This window comes from Canis lupus, chromosome 28, assembly GCF_011100685.1.
Source record: "Canis lupus familiaris isolate Mischka breed German Shepherd chromosome 28, alternate assembly UU_Cfam_GSD_1.0, whole genome shotgun sequence".
Classification (NCBI taxonomy): Eukaryota; Metazoa; Chordata; class Mammalia; order Carnivora; family Canidae; genus Canis; species Canis lupus.
The window spans coordinates 36,551,153-36,575,960 of NC_049249.1; the positions used below are offsets into that span (position 1 = coordinate 36,551,153).

The 24,808-nt window shown below is 41.2% G+C and overlaps 1 protein-coding gene across 2 annotated transcripts in view; it reads left to right on the forward strand.

Moving 5' to 3' along the window:
• The window catches only part of DOCK1 (dedicator of cytokinesis 1), a 493,779-nt gene that overhangs the window by 285,809 nt on the left and 183,162 nt on the right, over nt 1-24,808 (forward strand). The gene's annotated exons all lie outside the window — the stretch shown is intronic.

Below are 24,808 nucleotides of genomic sequence, written 5' to 3' on the forward strand. Positions count from 1 at the left end.
GTATTTGTAATGACCAGTAGTAGACAGGGCCAAATGAAGATAACTGGTAACACATAGGGAAGTTACAATGAAAGGCCCGTGAGTATATTGTGTCCAGGGTCTCTCCGGTTTAAGCTGTGGTTTCTTCGTCAGATCAGAGCAGCTAAGAGAGGTCTCCTGTGTGCCTGGTGGGACCACCCAGCACCCTTGTAGCTTCCTTTCAGCATCAACTACTCCCATCCTTGGACTCACTGCTCCAGTGCTCACAATAAACCACGTGAATGGTCGAAAATGGGGATGCCCAGAAAGTCTATCTGCCCTCAAGATCACTTGTCGCTTTCTTTGAGTTGTCACTGTGAAATGGAAGCACTTAGTGGATCTGGCCTCTGTGCAGAGAATAGCTTCCAGAGGGCTTTCTGGCACAGTTCACCAATCCGTCTTAGGGAAAGTCGTGTCATGAGCAGTTTCTTGGAGTCAGAATGTGTCTCAAAATCATGATCGCGTGCGTGGAACCTGCACATTATGGCTTATCTTTCCTTTCAGTCATCTCCTTAATTTAATGCAGAGCTTAGTGCTATTTTAATTGAAAAATATTGAAGTTAAACATTTGAGAGGACATTCCGCATCTTTGGATGTTCATTCCGCTTTTCCGTTCCTCGCTCAAAGTGCTGTGTCGCGTGGACTGGCCTGCTGGGTAGCAGAGTACTAAGTCGGTGAGTGTCTGGTAGAGGCTCTTTAATTTGATGACATTCCATCAGAATGCAGTTCCGACAGCATATTCCGGTGGCTTTGTCCTTGTAGTCCCAGACGTGGGCATCAGGCGTCATTTCGGTGAGCCTCCAGGAGCAGCACAGAGGGTACACACCTCCAGCTTTGTTCATGCTGATAATTCCAACATTCATTTTTAAGCAGGATTTGTACTTACAAGTGGCTGTTGGAAAGTAATTGCATAATTAGCTTACTAAATCACCTTTTGGTCATTAGTGCCTCCATATCTCTGAAAAATACACCCCGTGTTTGAGACACGCCATCCTTCAATGTAGTTTACCTTCTTTTATGATCAGCTTCTAGGAAGAAGTATTTAGCATACCCACAAATCTGGGTTTGTGAGATTTAAACATCTCTCTTCAAGCATCAGTTCCTTTGTTGTATCCAAGTAGAAAAAAAGGCTTAAATCAGAACGTGTCACTTTGACGATCAGGATGGTCCTCACTGGGTGGCGGTAGCTGACTCATGCAGGGTTCTTTTTGTTCAAGCTTTTTGATTAGACAGTTTGACATAATTTAAAAAAGAGAGAGAGAGAGAGATCTTTACATGATAAACAAGTTTTTTTCCCTAGATGAATTTTATAGTTTTTCTAGAAAAAGAGACACCCCCCCTTTTTGGACTTGCACCCCCCCTCCTTTTAATACCTTTATAATTTGGAATAGTTAGACTTATGGAAAAGTTGCAGAGATCCTACAGAGCATCACATGTACCCCTCACCAAGTGTTAGCATCTTATGTCACCGTGGGACATGTGTCAAAACTCAGCAGTCGACCCTCCGAACCACTTTGAGTTCGTGAAGATGTTTGATCATTTCGTTTTATGACTGTACAGATTTAGAACAATACAAATCAGTGTCTTTTGAGGATATTTTGAGTAAAAATAGCTTAGACTTGTATTCAAAAAACAAATGAACTATTAAATTTTGTGTGCTTACTGTTTAGAAAGCTAAAAATCAATTAGTCCTAGCAAAATGATCTTTTAATGCCCTTTTATTTAATAACGTGTTACTTAACTCACAAATTTTTGAGCCTAATTATTGCATTTTGCTAATATACCTTCAGTTCCTACTTCTTTAGTAGAATACTAATAATATTCTCCACCAAGGAACCAATGGAGAAACTGAGCATCAGAATTGAGCTGCTAATGAGCACTTTGCTCCTTTGGGAGTGGTGTCTGTCTCTCCAAAGCAGTGTCATTTGTGATGCCATTGGTCCATTCTCCTTTACTCTCCCTCTCTTGTTTCAAAAGAGCCCTGGAAGTCTTCCTGGGAGGTGAGGGTCCGGGGAGCTCTGCTTCCTGGTGACGCCCTGGAACAAGGGTAAAGTGAGTCGGTGCGTGTAGCTGTCAAGAGCCGAATGGGTTAGCGTAACCCCGCGAGAAGGCCGCAGCTGTGGGTTGTTCTCTGCTACTGGGCTTATCAAAATGAGTTGGAGACTCACAACACAAGTAAGATATTGATATTTTCTTGGGTATATGTTTATAGCCATGCTTTGGGATTACATGCTCCTTCTTAAAAATTCATGTATTTACTTTCTGTCCCTGGAAAATCCGTTTTTTTAATGAGCCATTAATTATTTAATAAGAAAAGATACCCTGTTTTATTATATACAAAAACAACTGTGGACCATGCTTTTCAGGATGGAGAAAGACTAGTATGAAATACTACTGTTTTAAAATGTATATTATATATATACACACACACATATATATGGACATGTATACATATATACATATTATACATATATATACACATAAAATTTTTTTACCATGGCTTAAATGATTTGAAATAAATAATTTCAAATAAAAGGAAATGAAGATTTGAAGCAGGCATTCCTAGAAAAGCAGGGAGGTGTGTATATAACAAAAATTCTTTTAAACTCAAAATAGTAGGTAGTTGATGTGTATTTTAATGAATCCAAATATGTTAACAGGGCAGTTGGAATGGAAAGCAAAAGCTGTACATAACCATCAAACTGGAAGTAGGTATCAGAAAAATCACTGTATATACTTTTGCAGTCTATTTTTGACTATATATACATAAAATCTATTTTTACAAAATATATCATGAAATTCACGTTTCCCACCAATAACTCAGGCTCTCTTTGCCTGTAAATCTGAATCAGAGAGATTTGGAAGTCATATGTTATTATATGTCAAAAATACGAAAATAATTACTGGGAAGGAAAATAAGAATTGTGATTTGTTAGCAGGCCCCTTGTAATTGAATGTTCTAAGCACTAAACTGACTTTTTTTTTTTTTTTTAAATAATTGAATGTTTTATTGGCAATGACAGGAAAGGAGTAAGTTTTAGTTAGTCAAGCAAAGAGTTCTCCCTGTTGCTCCATCAACGCTATAGGCAAAGAGGGGCAACTACAGGTGTGTCCCAAAGAGAAGCAAGTAACACCTGGTGTGCCCTCTGGCTTGTCCTCTGGATGTTTTCTCTGATCATTGTTTTTTCCATTTAGATTCCAGAGAAATGACATGACACAGAGTGCCACCAAGCCCCCTCTTGTTGATAATCTTCCCCACCTCCCGTTGTCCCACACTGTCAACAACCAAAGGCAGGGCCTAATCACCTGTATCTTTCCACAGAGTTAGCTTTCTAACTGTTGGATCCGTACTTTAGAAAATTATGAGTCGTTCCAAAGATACCTTTTTCCCCTTTTCCCTTCTGTAATTGTCAGGAAAGGAATGGCATTTGTGTGTACAGATGTGCAAACAGAAGCCACAAATAAAAGCTGTCATCCATAAGAAGTAGCTAATATAAGACGCTCTTTTCTAAGTGAACATCCACGTTGTCGGTGTTCTGAAGTTTCCCTGAGAGGCAACTTTCTTTCCTGTCATGTTGGTTGTACTTGTGGGTAGGAGTAGTGTCCCATCTGCCCTGGGAATGATTAGCTGTTAAGTCATAGGAGGCTTGAAGGCAAGTAAGATTGAGCAGTGCCCCTCGCCCATTATTCCTTGGCTCCTGATGAAGGCTCACCTGTAAGACCAGGATGGCTGATTGACGCCAGCCAGGTGCATCGGCCTTCTGGCTCTGCAGGGCCCACTGCATCCCGTGCCTGGTGCCCACAGCCTTTTCTTTAGTCCTCCCTTCATTTCTGCCTCTCTGACCTCCTGCCATAGTGAGGCCTGTTGGGCTCCCAGATCTCAGGCTCCTGATGCTTTCACCATTATGACTAAGCAACACCTCTGCCTGGACTGCATTTATCCCCCTACCTTCCCTGCTGCCTCCACCTGGCTAGTTGGCCCCTGTTCCATTTCCCTACAGCGCTGAAGGGCCATCCTGGCCCTGTCCCACTGCATAGATTGATTACTTAATGGCCGTTTCTCACTGGACATGAGCAGGTACCATGTTGCCTTATTTTCACTCACGTTCCAAGCTCCAGCACGGGACCTGGCCTATAATAAGGGGCGCCACATTTGTTGGCAGCAGTGAGTGGACCATCCCAAAGACCTCAATTCTAGCAAATCCCCCATGTGGCCATTCTTGGCTCCCTCAGCCCACTTGTGGCTTGGCAGTGGGCCCTGAAGCTGACATCCCACCTGTCTTCTTTTATCCTCTTTGGCCCTGCTTGTCCTATTCCTTGGTCCTGTTGCTCCAGAGCTTCTTCCTGGACACCCTGTGGATACATGAGATAGATGGAGAGACACCTGGCTATCACGGAGAGCCCCTGGGGCTGGGGGTAGGAGGAAGGTGAGGCTAGACTCGTCAGGCTCTGCCAACATCAACTTCTGAAGCTCTGCGGATAGTTGGCAACTGTTTCTGTGCAATACGTTTTATGAGCAGAATTCCCAATGCCTCTGCTCCATATCCCCCAATATGTCCTGAGCACCCACCTGCTTAGCAGGAAAGAGACACCAAATGGGTATGAGCTGGCCTCACTCGTCCCCTGCTGTCTTCATTCTGAGCCACCTGCCAGCAGCCCTTGTACCAAAATCTCTGGCTACAGTGGCTGGTCTGAATACTTTGCACAGATTCTGATTCTCATAGAAACGACCTTCCTGGACCTGAAATGGGGCCCTCTGATTGCAAAAGGCTTACGTAGACCATGCTAGGTCTTAGTGGAAGGTAGTGCATGGAAAGAGGTGAAGCCGCAGTGATGTTTAGCTCCGCCCTGTGGCCTCCCGGCTCCAGGCAGTAACAACCTCACAATCACTCCAAGGCTGGCTGCAGTCAGAACGAGGCCTGCTTTGACTTGTGACCTGATATTGGGGCATCAACACTGAGGCTTTTCACTGTGGCTCAGACACACTCAATTCTGGAAGCCACGTCTCGGAGTGACTGTCAGACTGCTCTGAGATGGATGCTCAGCGATCCCACTCACAGCGATGTGAGAAGGGAGGAATTTCGGAGCCTTTCTAAAACCTGGCGTCTTGACTTTTTCTGAGCTCTGGCTGTTTCTCCCCCGTTACCCTCATAGCCCTTACCTTGAAATTTTACTGCCTGACTCATAACTGATGTTAGTAATCAAGTAGATTGTCCATCTGGCAAAGTCACAAAAATATTAGCAATTGGAAGATAATTTTAATGTTTCAAAACAATCCACATTTGCCCTTGTCTCCTTTCCTTAATGAAGAGACTATGCTCTGGGGTGGTAGCATGAGGGGGCATTGAGCCATTTGGCTGCACGACCCCACCGTGTCCTGATGCATACAGATGCAGGGTGCCCAGGACACCCTCCAGAAAGTTGTGTCTGAGTCCCACCAACGCTGCCCAGGCCCGTGGTGGCGGGAAGGCTCACTTTGTTTTCCATCGGCTCGGCAGCACCCAGCACAGGGCACCAGGCGTGAGCTTCTCTCAAATGCAAGAAAAGCCCTTTAGCAAAATGAGGTTTTCTGCTTCTTCATGTTTCCTGGATTACAGGCCTGCATTGTGTTGGCCGGGTGGGCACCAGCGCACTCCCTTTGGTCTTAGCCTTTGCCGCATGTTTTGATGGAGGCTTATAATGATCTGACGTGGCTGGGCCCCGAGGGGAAGCTCTGCTGGGAGAGAAGCCACAGGCTGTACTTGGATGCTGGAGCAGAACCTCGTTACTGCCTGGTAAATAGACTCGCAGACCGTGCTTTTGTCTTACAGCGGAGCCCAGTGCGTTTGCCGTACGTACAAAATTGCACAAATTCTCCAGCACATCGGATTGTCGTTATTAATGCAATTTCTATTCAGTGAGCGGCCAGTTTTCTCCAAGACTCATCCGGCAATTCCTTTTCCCTGGGCATTGTTTAATTTGCTTTGAAAATGATAAAATGACAAGAGAGAGAGCACACTTGAGAGGAAAGAGAACACCTGTGAATACGTGTGACTCCAAGGTGGATTCTAGCAAACTCCAACACGGAGATGTGTTGGGATCGTGAATTCAGGGCCAGCTTCAGTGCAGAGTGCTGGCACCGTTGTCTCAGAACATGCATTTCGAGCTTATTGTAAAAATTGCTTTGGTGCGTGAATTTCTTTAGAATGGTACACATTAGCGATCGGTTTAGGGATCTTTCTTTTGTTTTGTTTTGTTTTTAAAGATTTTTATTTATTTGACAGCATAAGCAGGCGGAGCAGCATGTAGAGGGAGAAGCAGGCTCTGTGCTGAGCAGGGAGCCCAACATGGGGCTGGATCCCAGGACCCCGTGATCATGACTTGAGCTGAAGGCAGATGCTTAACTGACTGAGCCCCCCAGGTGTCCCGGTTTAGGGATCTTTAAAAGGATTGGAAAAGCAGTGAGTAACTTCATCAGGAGTACATTCTCCTATCCACTGGTAAAATCAGTCTCTCCTTATTTCAAGTCATGGCCTTTGCTGGATGGAACAATTTCCCCTTCTACTTATTTCTGTTAGGCCTTGTCCTTTTCTCTGACTTTAAACATTATTTCTTAAAAAATGACAGCTGAATTCATACATGGATTCATTGTTCTTTTCTAGAAATGAGAGAGGTCTGTTGTTGGTAGCCAAAGATCTCTGTCCTTGTGCAGTTCATATTCTAAGGAGCAGAGCTGATAGATGAGGATGATCATAAGTGGGTGGATCTGTATTGTTCCCGAAGAAGACAGGGTGCAGGCTCAGGTGTCCTGGTGCGGAGCCAGGCTACAACTTGAAATGGGATGCTGTAGGCTTAGCTCTTAGAGAAGGAGGTCTTATGGGGAGAATGGCTAAAATTAACAAGACAGGAAACAACAAATGTTGGGGAGGATGTGGTGAAAGGGGAACCCTCTTGCGCTGTTGGTGGGAATGCAAGCTGGTGCAACCACTCTGGAAAACTGTGTGGAGGTTCCTCAGGAAGTTAAAATAGAGCTACCTTATGACCCAGCAATTGTACTACTGGGTGTTTACCCCAAAGATGCAGATGGAGTGAAATGCGGGGACACCTGCACCCCAATGTTCACAGCAGCAACATCCACAACAGCCAAACTGTGGAAGGAGCCACGGTGTCCTTCGACAGCTGACTGGATAAAGAAGATGTGGTGTATATACAATGGAATCTTACTCAGCCATCAGAAAGGATGACACACCCAATCACAAGATACTACCATTTCCATGGATGTGGATGGAACTGGAGGGTATGATGCTGAGTGAAATAAATCAGTCAGGGAAAGTCAATCGTCCTATGGCTTCACTCTTATGTGGAATATAAGAAATAGTGAAAGGGACCATAAGGGAAAGGAGGGGAACTGAGTGGGGAAATTTAGAGAGGAAGACAGACCATAAGAGACTCCTGACTCTGGGAAACAAAGAGTTGCAGAGGGAAGGTGGGTGGGAGATAGGGTGACTGCATGATGGGCGTTAAGGAGGGTACATGATGAGATGAGCACGGGGTGTTATACTATATGCTGGCAAATGGAATTTAATAAAGTTAAAAAATTAAAAATAAAAAAATTAAAGTTTAAGAAAGAAGAAAAAGGAGGGGGGGAGGAAGAAAAGGAGGCCTTGAAGCCAAGCTCAAGGAAGGGGAGGGAGGGAGTCAGGTGGTCTTCTGGCTGAAGAGCCTCTTTCAGGGGGCAAAGGCAGGCAGTCTCTACAGGGAGGGAGCTAGGCAAGGTTCTAGGACCCCGTGGAAGTGTGGCTGGAGCAGGGAGGGAGGTTGCTAGCTCTGCCAAAACAGAACACCACAGAGTGGGTGGCCTAACCTACAGAAATTTGTTTCCCCACAGTTCTGGAGGAAACCCAGCAATCCTAGATCAAGGCTTTCGGCAGCACTGCTGTCTTCTAAGGGCTCCCTCCTTGGCTTGCGGCATCTTTGTACGTTCCCTCCTCTGCACATGTCTCTGTGTATCTTCTCTTCTTATAATGACTTACTGGGTCAACTGCCACCCACCCCTGGCCATGACCTCATTTAACCTCAATTACCTCCTCTAAGGCCCTCTCTCCAAATACAGTCCTGTTCTCAGGTGCTGAAGGTTAGGACTTCAACATAAGAATTTGGGGGGCGACAATTCAGCCTGCAGCAGAAGCAGAGCTGGAGTTGGGCGGTGTGCAGCAACTCAAGGACGGCCTCCCAGGGCCATACCTGTACCTTGGTCCACATTAATACTGCAGTTTTGCTTTTTATGTGTCAGAATGGTTTTATGCCAAATAATGGTGATTTCCTTACCGGAATTTGCATGTAGTCACGTTTGAGGTCTGTGATTCTCTCAAGCAAATGCCTCCTATTGACTGTGCTTCTTTTTAATTGATCAACCTAGATTTCTGCTTTTTGCCTCTTCCTGACACCTAAGCAGTTGATTTAAATTCAAAACAAGTGGGCTTCATTATCCTGTATGCTTTTTCTTTAGATAGAAACTAGGAGCATTACATTTTGCAAACTTTTAACTGTGTAGCCAGATAATTAGCTTGTGGAAAACATACTCAATTTTGCAAACAAGTAGTGATTCTGGAAAATAATTAAAATTAGTCATTATCGTACCACTTTGTGGATTTACCTTCCACTACATGCTGTTAAGATCTTGCCTAAGCAAGATTAATAAAAAATAAAAAAATCTTGACGGAACATTTGTTGGAAAGTGACTTCCAATTTGCATCTTCTCTATGTGACTTGTGATTAGAGTGTTGGGTTCAGGTAATGGGAAAACCAATTTGATTTGCGATGCTTTCTTTTTAATTTTATGTGCGTGGTGAATAACTGCAAGGCCCATGATTGTCACGAGATAAAGACATTAATTTTAAAAATATATGAATTTTGTTCAAGGAGATTAATCTCGACAAACTAATGTTTTTACTCCCTAATTTAAAATTATGGCGGTCACTGTTATGATCAAAGCTAAGTAATTTGGTAATTATAAAATGCGGCTCTAAATTTTAATCAGATTAGTGGAATGGGTTCTTCTAGTATTCTCATTATGTCTGTGTGGAAATAAATAGGAGATATGAAAAATGTTTCCTTAACTCTGGGTAATTGCTACAGATTTTAGCTGATCTCCCCTTGAATGTTTTCTCCGAGTCGACATCCGAGGAGGTTTTTTGTTTTATCTTTACAAAATTTGACATGATGACATCTGCAGCGTGTACTTGCCACGTGCGTGATGTCACCAGAGGGTTTCCTTCACGTGCTAGCTGACCTCAGCTCTGACAGGTGAAGCTGATGTTTAAATTTCACTTCCAGTAGGCTCCCTCTCAACATACTCTGTCCAGTAGAATGTGAGCTTCGTGCGGGCTCCAGATTGCGCTGCACGTACAGCAGCCCTCTGTGAATGCCTATTAAATGAATGAATTAATAACATGGCTCCGTTACCCTCCTAGGAAATGAGATTTGTGAAAAGTGTGGCTGTTCTAAGTTCTGTTTTATTATATAGCTTGTCCTTACATATTTATGAGTCCCAGGAAGTCCCATTTTTACCCATTAATAAGAATTTACCAGCATACCTATGTGCTTTTCTTGATGCTTAATTTTTAAATTATTTTTATTTTTTATTTAAATTCAGTTAATTAACATATAGTATATTATAAGTTTCAGAGGTAAAGTTGAGTGATTCATCAGTTGCTTATAACACACAGTGCTCATTCCATCACGTGCCCTTCTTCATGCTTGTCACCCAGTTACCCCATCCCCCCACCTCCCCTCCAGCAGCCCTAGAGTTTGTTCCCTAGAGTCCATGTCTCTTATGGTTTGTCTCCCTCTCTGATTATGCCTTGTTTTATTTTTCCCTCCCTTCCCCTATGCTTAATTGTATTGCTGATCCAGTCTCTCTTCCATGATAAAACTCTATTATAGTAATATCCATAACCATATTTGTTTAACCTCACATATTTTGTTGCAGGTGATTTCTAAGTTAGGAATATGATGATACACAGGTCTGTCATCAATTAATATCCATGAGACTAGATCTTAAACGTTCTCACCTGTTAGAGGTGTTCCTCATGGTATGATGGTGATCATGTTGCAAGAAGCGTATAATGTATCAAATCAACACATCTTGCACCTTGACCTTACACCATGTTATTTGTCAGTAGAAAAATAGAAATAAAAAAATCAGACCCTAAAAGCATGCTAATTAAAATCTCTAAAAATCAAAGATCCCAGCAGTTACTAGTACAACTTGATGTTGTCTTGGTAGGGATGGACTGGGTCATAAAAGTCTAGAAACAGGAATAAGAAAACAAGGACCACAATCACAAGGGATAGCACAAAATTATTGATAGATATTTGGTTTTAGAGGTCTCCCCGCCCGTAACAACCACTGTTGGGAGGAATAGCCGAATTCTGTAAGTTTAATCGCAAAACACATGCATTAAATTCAGTCATTTCCCAAATACACAAATAAAGATATAGAGAAAATGTCAAAGGTTTTTGAAGCAGGCACCCCTCCCAATAAGAGCAGCAGTAATGAGCTTTTTATAATCCATATGACGAAAACCGCAAAATATTCTTGAATGGCATAAAAATAGACTTGGAACAAATGGACACACATTGTATTTGCGGAAATGAGAAGGCTAATATCCAAGCCTCCTCAATTAATTAAAAAATTCAGTGGAATCTCAATTTAAATTCCATTGGGACCTGTTTCAAACTCAATAATGTGGTTGTAAAGTTCATGTGCAAGAATAAATTGGCATGGATACTCCAGAACAATGTGAAAAACAAGAGTAATGATGTAGGGCTTGCACCGCCGAGTAACAAAGCCATTTGAAAGTGACGATAATTAAAGTATGATCCTGCTTTTATTAAAACTAGTCTCTTTCTATATGTGTAAGAGCAAGAGAGAATCTGATATAATATCAAGATTAGTTACATATCACAGGGAATTTTATGTTTCTCAAATTTTCTTCTTTATATAAATATTTTCAAGATTATACAGGAGCATCCACACTTTCTTGGTTCTGCATTTTGACAAATATGTACATTTGTGTCATCAAGACCAAGTGCAAGGGTTAGCGTATTTCCATTCTCATACAAAAGTCCCTGGTGCCCCTCTGGAGCCCTTCTCCTTCTATCACTATCATGTTTTCGTGTCCAGAATGTCCTATACGTGAATTCATGCTCTATGTTTGCGTCTGGCTTCTTTCACTTACCACAATGGAGAATTATCCATGTTTATGTGTCATTTAATTGATCTATTTTGTTGCTCGGTACTGTTCTATCCTGTGGACGTACCAGTTTGTTGACTCATCCGTTGATAGTAGACGTGTTGGGTGTGTCTCCCTGTGTGGAATTATGAATAGAATTGTCTATAAACATTTGTGTAGATGTCTTCGTGTGGACCCATTTTCATTTCTCTTGGGTAAATACCTAGAAGCAGGATGGTTGTGTTGTATAGTAAGTATGATGAACTGTATAAGAAACCGCCAAAGTGTTTTCTAGAATGGTTGTATCATTTTGCCTTCAGGCCAGCAATAGAGGAGAATTTGAGTTCCTCTGCATCTTTTTTGTTTTTTGTTTTTCTTAGACTCCCTGTTTCTAATAGGTGTGTAGTGCTAGCTTCTTATGGTTTTAATTTGCATTTTTCTATTGACAAGTGACACCGAACCCGTTTGCTTGTGTGTCTTGGCCAATTGTGTTTCCTTTTTAGTTGAAATATCTATTTAAATGTTTTTTTGGTGTTTTGTTTTGTTTTGTTTTGTTTTGTTTTGTTTGTTTTTGCTAATTTTTGGATGGGTTGTTTTTATTATTGACTTCTTGGAGTTTTTATAATTTCTGGGTACAAGCCTCTTGTACCAATTCCACAGCCTTCCTTTTTACTCTCTTTGCAAAGTCTTTCAAGGAGCAAACGTTTTTAATCTGAAGAAGTCTGACTTACCATTTTTTTCTTTTGTTTTATGTGTTTTGTATCTTAAGACATATCTGCCCAGCCCAAGCTCATGAAGGTTTTCTCCTGTGTTTTCCTCTAGAAGTTTTGTTATTTTAACTTTTGCATTTAGCTCTATAATGTATTTTGAGTTGATTTCTTTTTTTTTTTTTTTTTTTTTAAATTTTTATTTATTTATGATAGTCACAGAGAGAGAGAGAGAGAGAGGCAGAGACACAGGCAGAGGGAGAAGCAGGCTCCATGCACCGGGAGTCTGATGTGGGACTCGATCCCGGGTCTCCAGGATCGCGCCCTGGGCCAAAGGCAGGCGCCAAACCGCTGCGCCACCCAGGGATCCCTTGAGTTGATTTCTGTATGTGGTGTAGGATATGGATTGGGCCTCCTCCCCTCCCTTTTCTTCCTGCTGCTCTACGGTGTCTCACTGTGCCGTTTGAAATACCACTTGTTGAAAACAGTATACTTTCTCATTGGGTTTTCTTGGCACTTGGTTTGAGAATTAGTGAGCCTGATGTATGGTCAGTTTGTTTCATTGATGTGTTCTTTCACCAGTAGCCTGTTCTTTTGATACCTGTCAGTTTATAAGTCTTAAAATCTGGTAGTGTCCTCCTTGGTTCAATATTTCTTTGGCTTTGTCATGTTATTTGCCCTTCTGTATAAAATTTAGAATTAGATAGTTAATTTCTACAATAAACACCTGCTGGTCTTTTGTAATTGTGACTCAATTGGCGGCGTCTAAGCTATGTTGATTCTTCTGAACCATGAATATATTTCTTCATTTTCTTCTAGGTCTCCTTTGATTCTATCATGAATGTTTTGTGAGTTTTAGTATACAGACTCAGTGACTTTAAAATAAGCTGTGTATGTTTTTGTATTTTATTCCTTGTCATCATCACCACTGTCACTGCCACCATAAGCCGTTATTCGGTATGTAGCCAATGGCTGTGCTAATATCCTCATGTATATGACCGATTTAAGTCTTCCAACTTACACCTTACGTATATGACCAATTTAAACTTTTTTTTAAAGATTTTATTTATTTATTCATGAGACACACAGAAAGAGAGAGAGAGAGAGAGAGAGAGAGAGAGAGAGGGGCAGAGGGAGAAGCAGGCTCCACGCAGGGAGCCCGAGGTGAGACTCGATCCCGGGTCTCCAGGATCACGCCCTGAGCCGAAGGCAGGCGCTAAACCGCTGAGCCACCCAGGGATCCCCCTCAATTTAAACTTTTTAATTTAAAGTTATTTAATTTTAAAAGACTTAAATTTAAAAATCCCAGATTTTAAAATCAGTGTTGCCATTGTACAGATGATTAAATCAAGGCTCAGAGAGGCAAAATAGCCTGTTCTGCTTCACACAGCCTTCTTGATCTCGGTCAGGTAATTATTCCAAAATGTCTGCCTCTGGAACATTTACTCCTGAACAAATTTTCTGCTACACAACTATGTATCTTCTACCATAAAGAGAATGGTATTGTAAAATCTCCAAAGGAGTGTGAGTGATGTGAAGATCCATATTTGGTAGAGAAACAGAATATTTCTGTTCTTTGCTTTTGCTTTCACTGTAGGGTATTTTGTTAAGAGCAGAATACATATGTGCAGTGCATGCTCCAAATCAATTAGCCATTCCTGCATTTAAGAAGGATGCATATGGTGGAGCTGTACATGCAAAAGCAATACACCCCCATTTATTGATACTTCAGCTCCTCAAACATTTTCCTGAGTGAATATTCCTGGCTTTGGGTTGCTTAAAGCTCTTTACTTCCTATCACCCCTCCCCAAGTGTATCTTAAAATAGCTAAATCATTGCTTGTGTTCCTGTTACTATATTGAGTAATAGTTCCTGTGATTGGAAAAGAAACACTTCCTCCTTAGAATTCCCTTGTCAGTCTGTAATGATTCCCTTCTCTAATATTTGTAACATCATATCTTAATTAATTGTTGTCATATGTCTCTTCACCACTAGGTTGTGGGTAGACTTTGTATTCCCTTAGATTTTTCATTTGATATTTTTCTTGGATAAAGCAATTTGAAAAACATTATTGTAAAAACCAATATCCTCATCAACTAGATCCACCCTTTATGGACATTTTGTCCAAATGCATTATCTCTGCCCTTCCTCCATTTCGTTAGAGTTGTAAAATATGTGTGTAATATAAACTTGTTTTTGACCAGACCAGAAGTTCACCACAGGCATCATGGCACATCATCCCCTAATTGTTTCATTTATCTCCTAAGAATAATCCTGCTACATAGTTAATAAGATTTTGACATCTGTAGAAATTAACAATGATCGCCTAATATATAATACATGACCCAAATGGAATTTCCTCATTGATGTTTTTGAAGACCCAGGTCAATTGTCTTGTTAAATGTCCCATTCTTGGATCTGTCTTTGCATTTCCTCATGAGCAAATGTTTTTGACACCTAGGTGATCATGTGTCCTTGGTGCGTGCCATCATAGTAGGAGGAGAGAAGAATTTGCGGGTGGGAGAGAGTACTTTCAAGTTGAATGAATATCTTCCTTTTCAATGACCTTGACCTGCTGGTTTCAGCATCCATGGAGGACCTTGGCTGGAATCAACTAGTCCTTTTAGGTTTGAAAGTGATAATTTTTGAACTCCTCAATTCCATCTACATTTTTTAGTCTTCTATAAGAAAGAGCTTTGCCTTTACTTCTTTTCCCCAACTCCCCTCACTTGTATGTCAGTATGTCAGTGTAGATTCATAATTTTTAAAAATTCACTACTTATAATCCTTCACTCTTTTTATTCTTTTTGATACTTAGATGTCCTGATTGCCCCACTTGTGGCCAGGGGAGCCTCCTCCACAAGCATCCTCTGTGTCCTTTTGACTTCGTCGGGTTCTACTGGTCTGGCAGAGGGTTGTCTCTGGTTCTATGTGTGCCAATTTGGGCAGGGTTCTATTTAGTGCCACCAGACCCCCTCCAGGAGTGCCATGCTGTCAACACCTGCCCACTCTTTAATTTGTTGAGCATTGTACTTGTTAATATTTTGTGCCATTTTGAATTTTCTCATCATTTTGGCCTTATTCCCTCAATTTCTTTTGGTGTATTCCAAGTGGTCCTATTTTTTGAGACTCTATGGAACCTTGGATTTCCTCAGGACTGTGGTGAGGGATCTGGATGGAGCCCCAATGGGATGTGTTTCCTGCTTGCCATATTCCCCTTTACACACCTGCTAGACAGGTACATTCCTCTGCAAAATTTCTCTTGGGTTCCCCCAGATTTAGTCACACTTTCCCATAGCAGCAGATTTTGAAAATAACACCAAGAGCATTTAGCTTCAATATTCCATTAGGGGCTTATGGAGTCATAAAGGGATCAGTTATGAGTGCTGTATCTTGGTGTGTGGTGTTTGAGCATGTATCTGCTCATGACATATGTATATATTTATGTATAAGTATTTCCTAAGAAAGAATATCTTATGACTGAGATTGCTTCTATTATATAATAATCTCGTATTTCAAAATGTTTTATCTTTCTTACGATTCATGAGCTTTCTTTTGGGTAACACTTGACATGTGACATACTTTCCTCCTTACCTACACATCCAACCAATATAAATAATATTGAGGATAATATCCTTTATGATTCATATAGAGGAATTTCATTTTATACAAGAAAGTTTCAACTGTAATCTGTAACTATGATGGTGATAGTATCCTTTATGGACAGAAGTCAATTTAAAAAAATATGTAGGCATATTGATCCTCCCTTCAATGGTAAGATTTTATTATGACTGAATTATTCTTGTTTCTACCACAGTTTACAGATGCTATATATCATGGGAGAAGATTTGGAAAATCCTAAGCCCTCTAAGGCTTTAATATTATTTGATTTACTGAGTTTACGAAAATAAATATAAAATTTTCTGCTTTACTCTCTGACTTGTGTTAGCAATAAATAGATTATATTAAGGAGTTGTATATAAAGTATATATTCCTCATTATACCATAAAGTATAATTGGACATGTAAAATTTTATTGTGATTTATTTTTATTCTCTATAACAAATGTATGTGTTTAATTTATTGTATTGAATAAGTAGCAGATAATTGTTATGGGTAACTTAAGATCCAGATAGTCCCTTTTGGTATATTTGGCCTCTATAAATGTCTTCCTACAATTACTGCCACTGTAAAATTGAAATTGATTTTGTTTTTAAAATTAGATTTCTTCCCTTATAGTGTCTGTGATAATATGAAATACTAGTCCTCTATGAACTCAACCAGGCACTCAATTTAAATTTAAGGTACAGGTGTAATTTTGTTGCTAGGAGTTGAAAAAAGCTAATAGATGACATTAGTGTAGCTTCTCAACCATACTATTTTTAATTTTGTGTGGTTCCTTTTTACAAAATACTCACTTTATGTTCCTTTCTAAAATAAGGAATTGCAATATTTTGGAAACTAAATGAATAAAAAGACCCCCATGCATTAGATAAAAGCTTTGTGGGACTAAATTTATCTTGAAATGAGAAAAGGGAACACCGCACAGCCCTCAGTTTTACCATGGGTCATATTTCTGAGGAAATGTACTAAGTTCAAATGATGTGAGCAAATATTCATTTTTCTGAGAACTTTAGTTTTAACAATAGTACTTGATTCATTCTTTCAATTGTATCCATTATATCTTATGCTTCATCATTTTTTTTAAAAGATTTTATTTATTTATTCATGAGAGACACAGACAGAGAGGCAGAGACATAGGCAGAGAGAGAAGCAGGCTCCACACAGGGAGCCCGAGCGGGACTCGATCCCGGGACCCTGGGATCACACCCTGGGCCGAAGGCAGACGCTCTACTACTGAGCCACCCAGGTAGCTCTGCTTCATCAAATATTTAATTAACAACACATGAAATACCTTTACACAGGGCCAGCAGTGACTTATGTCTCCTGATGTATTTTGCGTGGCACACTTTTTCTTTCATTTTACAACATTGTTCTGCCTGCATTTTCAATGTTCATTTCTTCTTTATAGCCCCTCTCCTCTCGTAAAAGGGTTAAGATATTTTATATGACATGAGAAGTCATCAGTGAGGACATGAAAGCAAAGGGGAAGAACTGTCATTCATTTCTTGCAAAAAATCTGAGGAGAAAGAACAACTTCACAAGGATGATAGAATTTGGAGGTGTTTTTCTAAGTATATTACTATTATTTGATGCCTGAGTAGTACAATTACTTGGCTGATAAGGGTAAATAGTACTTGTCCTGAAAATTGGCTGTCCTGACCCACCCCATCCTCTCCATTAGCAATTCCCAGTGTACTCTGTGACTCTTTGCTTTCTTCTCTTTAATGTTTTAGAATCATTGTTTTATCCCTAGTGTTGTGAAATCTCATGATGACGAGTCTTGGTCATGCTTGACACCTAGTGCATGCCATTTGAGAAAAATTAGTATCATTTAATTATTTTCCATTTTTAAAAGTTTTTGATGGTTTTATTGAGATATAATTCACATACTCTAAAATTCATCTGTTTTAAGTGAACAGTTTAAGTGTTCAGTATAATCACAGAGTTAACTACTACCATCATCAGTTTTAGAATATTGTCATCATCCCCAATAGAAATCTGTATCTGTGAGCCATCGACTCCCCATTAACCCCACCTCCAGCTCTTGCCAATCACTAATCTACTTTCTGCCTTTATAAGTTTGCCTATTCTGGATATTTTTCAGCAACGGAATCATGCAGTTTAGGTTTTTTTGTGATTGGCTTGTCAATTTCTACAAAGCTGCTGGCTGGGATTTTGATAAGAATTGCATAGCTTCTGTAGATTAATTTGGGGGATGCTGTCATCAAGCAATATTAAGTCTTCCAATCCATGAACATGGGGTATATTTCCATCAAATAATTAATGTTTTTGATGTTTTTGTAAATAGAGTTATTTTCTGAATTTCATTTTTTGGAGTGTTCATTGCCAGTCTGTAAAATGGCAGTTGATTTTTGTATTTTGATCCTATATCCTGTTATCAGCTGAACTCATTTATTCTAATAGTTTTTATGTGGATGTTCTGTCCTTTTAGAAAAACAGCTTTTGCTCTCCTTTTTCTGTGTTCTTTCTTTCTGGAGTCTTTGTCTATCAGGTATGAATGTTTTTTGTTTTTTATTTTAACTATTTATTTTTTTGAGAGGGAAAGAGAGAAAGAGAAAGTGAGAGGAGCAGGAATAGAGGAAGAGAGACAAGCCGACTCTGCACTGATGCAGAGCCCCAGGTGGGGCTCAACCCCATGACCCTGAGATCACATGATTTGGGCCAATCAAGAGTCAGATATCCAACTGATTGAGCCACGCATGCACCCCAAATATTGAATCTCTTGAATGGTTGTCTGATGTTTCTACTTTGTGTGTGTGTGTTCCATTTTCTGGAGGATTTTGTTAATTTTACCTTCCCACACTTCTATTGAAATGTTTATTTATTTATTTATTTTTTTAAAATTTATTTATGATAGTCACAGAGAGAGAGAGAGAGAGGCAGAGACACAGGCAGAGGGAGAAGCAGGCTCCATGCACCGGGAGCCCGATGTGGGATTCGATCCCAGGTCTCCAGGATCGCGCCCTGGGCCAAAGGCAGGCGCTAAACCGCTGCGCCACCCAGGGATCCCTGAAATGTTTATTTCTGCTAACATAGTTTGAATATTCCGGAATGCTTTCTTTGTTCCTTTTTTTAACATTATGTTCTTATTTTATGGATGTGATCTCCTATCTACTTGAGGACAATTATTGTAGATCTTTGAGTTCTCTTTTATATCCCCAGTTGGTTTTCTTTCCTCATGAGGCTGTTCAGTCTTGATCAGACTGTTTCCCATGTGTGCACAGAGTTTGGAGGTGTGGCGAGCCTGCGTGGGCTGAACCTCTGTGGCCAGACAGTGCGTATGCTCCCTTGGGCTGCTCAGTTTTCCCAAAGAGGATTCTTCTGGTCCCTTGTTCCAGTTTGACATGGGGCTAAGATTGCTAGAAGGGGGGTTAGGTTAAACCTTCTTGTGAATATGCTGGGAGTTGGGCAGACCAGAGAGTGGAGTGGTTATAGTGTTTGGTTGCTTATCGCTAGATACTGAAAGTGGTGGCTCCTGCCCCTCTTTCTCTTCTACTTTATCAGGCATCCACTGTCCCCTCCAGGCAGAGAATAAACCAAGTGGTCCCCTGCCCGGGAATGAGTGGGAGCATCCCCTCAGTGGATTGGCTGGGAGTGGGCAAATAGGCCACATGTTAAACACATCGGTGTTCTTGATTTCCCCCTCACGATGGAGCCTTGCTTTCTGAGTCTTCCTAGGATTCTGTGCCTGGAATCAGCAGGTTGCTTTTAAATTATCACCCTCTTCTTGTGTTCAAGGCACTCAGTAACCATTCATGCTTCCCTTATCAGCTTCCAGAATCCTCGTGTTCAGTTGTGTCCTCTCCTCATTCTCTTTGTCCTTATGGCTTTGTGAATTAAAAGATGTTCTTTATTGTCAGCAATATGTGAGGAAACAGGTTGGGCATGTTTTGGATTATTTTTCATTCATCATGCAGAAGCCCCTAGGTATATGTTCACAAATATTTCTCCAGAGACTTTGGAGGAATCTTTTGGGACAGTGAACATTTTGCAGTACTTTCTGGACTCCCTATTTTTCTTTCTTAAGTTTCCTCATAGCAAATAGAACCCTTACACATTTTGCTTGTGGCTTTCTCTTTTGAAAACAGAAAGCCTTCATGAGCCCTAGAGCTTTCACCTTAACTGCACCAAGAACTCCTCCATTTAAGTCTTGCCTACCTTTGCAATGGAAGACGCTGTTTTCAGTTACTTCCTTTTCCTACATTCTGGTGCTCCTAACATTGCTTTACAGCATCAGTTCTTTGGCTTGAATGCCCCCCAAAATGAAAATCAATTCGAAATTCACCAAGTCATCCATCTTCCCACCTTCACCACAATTCTCGCACAGTGCCACTGAGCAGTATATCACACCTGTCACTGGAAGGTCCCTTTTTTTTAGGCTTTAGTGATGATTATGAGGATTGTTTTCATCACCATATTTGAAACTTAACCTTCTAACTGTGAGTTTCTCTTCAAAGTACTTAAACTTGGTGAAAACATGTTTAAAATTTTTACAAGTCATCCGTGGAAGTCATGAAGTGTAATCCCAGATTTAAAAGGAATTCTTGCATCATTCCTACCAGGAGCCTGCCCCCCGGACTTGGTGCTCCTGGGTCACTGTTCACAGCTTCCACAGCTTCTGTGGATTGGAGCTGCCCCCATCCCTTGCCACTTAGAGCACGTCGAAGAGAGCTAAAATTTCTCCCTATGCCATGTGTCCTAGAGAGAAGAGATGTGCTGCATGCAGAGTGTGAGCTCTAGGGTCATGTGAACCATTTTTATCTCTGATAGACCTACCAAGAGCAATTTCATACGCCTCCTTCGGGTCATGGCTTAGTCCATCTTTATTACATAAAGGAGGCACACCCTCACAACTCCTCAGGACCAGGCACCAAAATCCTTGGGGTTGTTCCTTCTCATTCATGCACTCACCCTTAGACCTTACACTCGGCAAAGCTGACAGTGATACTGTTTAAAAGGTAGAGGTGTTCAACTCAATTCCCATTCTCCAATATCTATCCTTTTAGAATAATCTTTTGCCTTTATATCCTACATGCATTTGCCTGTTTAAGAGAGTACCTTGTCCACCACCAGTGCCTCATCCTGCCCCTTGGTTCTCCCTCTTGTTGGTTCTCCCTGCCTACCATTCTGCCTTTCCCCCTCCTACCTGTCCACCTGCCCAGTACATTGGGAGCCCAAGCAGATTTAACCCTGGAATATGGAGGGTGGTTCTACGAGGTTCAGAGGCCAGTGAAATACAGGACTTGAGGAATGGTGCAGAGCAGTAACCACGTCTACTTGGACAGAGTGGCCCGTGGATGAGATTTTTGAGGATAGGGGAACAGGAAACCTGGAAGTCAAGCACAGGGGGGTTGGTCCCTGCTACCAAAAGATCTCCTTTTCTCTCAGGACCATCTTCTACAATATTAATATATGTTCAGTTTACAAAAGTAATCTAGTTCAGTTCTCCTACCCCTAATGAGTATGTTTTTTCTTCTTTCTTATCCTTATTGTTCCTTCTTTTTCTTTACATCTTTTTTTCCTTTCCAGTGCTACATTCTTTATATTGCTGAAATAGAGATATGTAATTATCTCCATGTTTGGTCCTCAAGCATTTTCTCATGTTATTAAAATAGTTCATATTTGCATAGGTAATGTTTAATGTTTTGGTGGTTGCATAACATTTCATGATCACACTCCGGGATGGTTGCCTGATTCAGCAAGCAGCGGTGCAGGGTACCTGGTTCAACCTGAGCTTTGGCTAAATGGTAAATGGACGTGCTAGCGTATGGATGTCACATGCAATATTTTCCAGGGCAATGTTTGGGACATGCTTACTCTTTGTTCATCTGAGATTCAAATTGAACTGGGCATCCTGTATCTTATCCCGCAGTCCTCTAAAACATCGCATTATTTACACAGTTTCTTGTGGTTCAACATGCAGATGTTTTCAGCAATGCGACAGACATCTTTAGACATCAGAATTTTGTATTTTGAATGAACTTCCTTCGGTGGATTGTTAGCAATGGAATCACCGAGGAGATGAGTGTTTTTTCTCAGACTTTGCAAGCCTACTGCCAAATCGCTTTTTAAAAAGGTTATAGCAATTTATGCTCCCACCAGCAGCGTGTAAGAGTGCTCATCCCCTGCACCCTTGCTAACATTATCCTCACTTAAATACTCCTTTGCTATTTTGGCAGGCAAATAATGGTATATCATTTTCATCTGTGATTGCTAATGAAGTTCACTTCTTTTTTTTTTTTTTTTTGTTTATTAGGCATTCTGTGTCCTGATTTTTAAGTTTTCTGCAACTGTATGCTGACTTCTCTGCCCCCGTTTTGCATTGCTTTGAAGTCTAAGGAATATGTCTTATTTTCATTTATTTACTTGTTTTTACTCAGCCGCTGGGGCTGGAGCTTGGTCCCCATGCTCAGGTTTCAGGACGAGTTCTGCACAATTACCACCAGCGTACCTGCCAACCCACCAATTGTTCAAAAGCAAAAGCTTCATAGAACTTCTAAATGCATTTCAAATAAATCAATTAAAAAGCATAGAATAGTAATTTTCTTTTGAGCTTGCAGAATAAAAATTTTCTTTCCATAGTTATCCCCCATGTCTACTTCTTGTGTATGACTGGTTTCAAGTACAGCTTCTATAACGACCCACCATGTCTGCCCCCCCAACCCCCCAGTCTGCTGTATGGAGTTCTTTCGGGTTCTTGAGAACAGTAAAGCTTCACGGTCATCACATCACTTCCCTCTGGAAATACGGGTACCCCATTCATGAGACTCCATTCCAAAGAAAAGGGGGAGCATTTCTGTGGATTTCAACAGGTGTATTACCCCATTTCCATAGGGGTCCAAAGCTTTAACGTAGTAAAGAGCAGTAAAATAGCAAAGACTTGCTTCCTCTAAGAAAGAAAGTCTGCACAATACAAATGTTCTTGAACATTTCTGTAGGTAAAGTAAATAGCACATTGGTAACCCCGAGCCTTTTGACTCCTGACTCATGGCAGTGCCCTGCCTCTGTCCCCCTCCCGGGCATACTCCCTTTTAGTCCTCATCCCTGTAGAATAAGAGCCCATTGGCTTTCCTTCCCTGTGACATTCTCTCCAACTTGAAGTCTTCCCGACTGGCTATTTGCATATTCCCAGGACTAGCTTTGTAGAAATTGCTATGTTCTCGACTTCTTCATTTTCTACATCATGCCAGTGGCCCCAGCCTTGGCCTTGCATGAAGTTTGCAGCATTACGTGCCAATCTGCTCCCTAAATTGAGTATCTCCATGTCACCTGTTTGAGTATCTGCCCAGACTCCTTATGCGCTGCTTTTCTCATCTGTGCTACTCTGCTCTCCCGCTGTTGTCATTCTCGAAGCTGCTCTGGGGTCTTGCTTTTCTTTCTTTCTACTTGATGTTTTAAGTTAAGTACATAGCTTTCCTGCATCTAATAAACATAGCTGGCTTTGTGATTTGGGCGATTCTAATGTGGAAGCCCCCATCTTTTAGACCTGTAGAAAATTCACTCGAGCCCCTGCCAGGTGCGTCTTGGCCGATATAGGCGTCTTCTTGCCTTAGGAAACTTCTTGTCTCCTGAGAAGGAGACCAACTACAGAAAACTGTGTTAGGGAGGGGACTGGGGCCCTGTCTGTGGTGGCCTCTTCTCACCCTCCTGCAACTTTCTCTGATGCCTGCAAAAGTGCAAGAAAGTGAGTCTCCACCTCACGTTTGCCATCAGCAGCATCCTCAGATTTCTCAGAAAGAGAATTAAAATGCACATCTGGGCAAGAGGAAAGAAATCAGCTCAGCTACTAAGCAGCCACCTTGCAGCCTGCCACGCTGGGTTCACACCCAGTTTTTCCACTTTCTCATTGAGGGCGATCATTCAGCCTCTGTCCCAGTGCCTGTAAAATGGGACAAGAGGAGAATCAGTGGTGGGGTTGAATGGGGACTCAGCACACCACTTGTCACATGGTAGGTAGTCCATCAACATGTAATATTATGAAGACCCCTCCCCGAAAGATGGCATCTCATGAAGAGTAGAGATATGAAGACAGCTTCTCCTGAGCTCACGAGGATGCCAAATATTTACATATCTCAAAAGTTCATGTTCACAGACATTGTGCCATTTTATAAATCATTCCTCAAGCGGAAAACAAGCATTCTTTAACTCTTTCTCTGAATACCAACTCGGAATCCAAATCTGGGCAATTATCATCATTCACAAATAATTTTTAATTCATAATTCATTTTTAATTCATCATTCATAATTTACATTTCTGTGCAAATGAAAGGGACCACATTGTCATTCTTGTATTTGTTCAATTTGCATAACGCACCCTTTGAGGACTCATTTGGAAGCACACAAGTACGCTGTAGAAATAAAATAGGTCGGGAAAAATATTGGACTGTAACATTTCATGGTAGAGAGTGTGTTCCAGATTAATATAGAGGACATGGACGTATTCGAATATACTGCTTGTAAGATAAGAGTAGGGTTTGTAAAAGAAGGCAGTTTGGGAACTCATGGAAGAGGCCAAAATTGGGGATATGTCTCAAAGTATGTCTCATCCTGTAATTGGACCAGACTCTTACTGGTTTAATGGGAAAAAGTGTATGTCCTGTGTTTCTTAAAACGTCTTTAATTTAGGGACAAATATAGAAAAGCAAGGAAGGTTTTTAAGATGTCCTTCGCCGTGACCCACAGAAGGGATCAATTGCAGTCAGTGGCAACAGGACCACTTGGCCTTCCTCCCACCCTTCAGCGCACGTGTACACACACACACAAATACACACACACCTGCATGTGCACACCGACAGCTGCACACATACCGGCTGCCTCTTCGTTAGCTGCATTGGCCTGTTATTTTCTCCATGTCATGATTCTGTTTGGTGGTTTCTGTTTTCCCTCCCTGCTCTGTCTGCTAGGAGAAACTCTCCTCTCTCCCACTTTACATTCTGATGAGCCTGCATGCCTCCTCACATTCTTCTTGTGGAAAAGAATTGGACCATAACTCATTGTGGAATCGGTGGTGATTGCCTCCAAATTGGCCAAGGGGGACACAGGCAGATTTTGAGAAATAAAAGGCCTCTCTTTGCCACGGCCCAAGAGGAAGGGCTGCACACACATCTCGCCTGGTAATAAGAGAGCCACTTTCCATGGAGGACAAGACATGAGTGTCAGTGGTTTCAATCTTGTCTTTAATTTTTGCATATTTAATGCAAAAATATTTAGAGCTTGTTTTTCC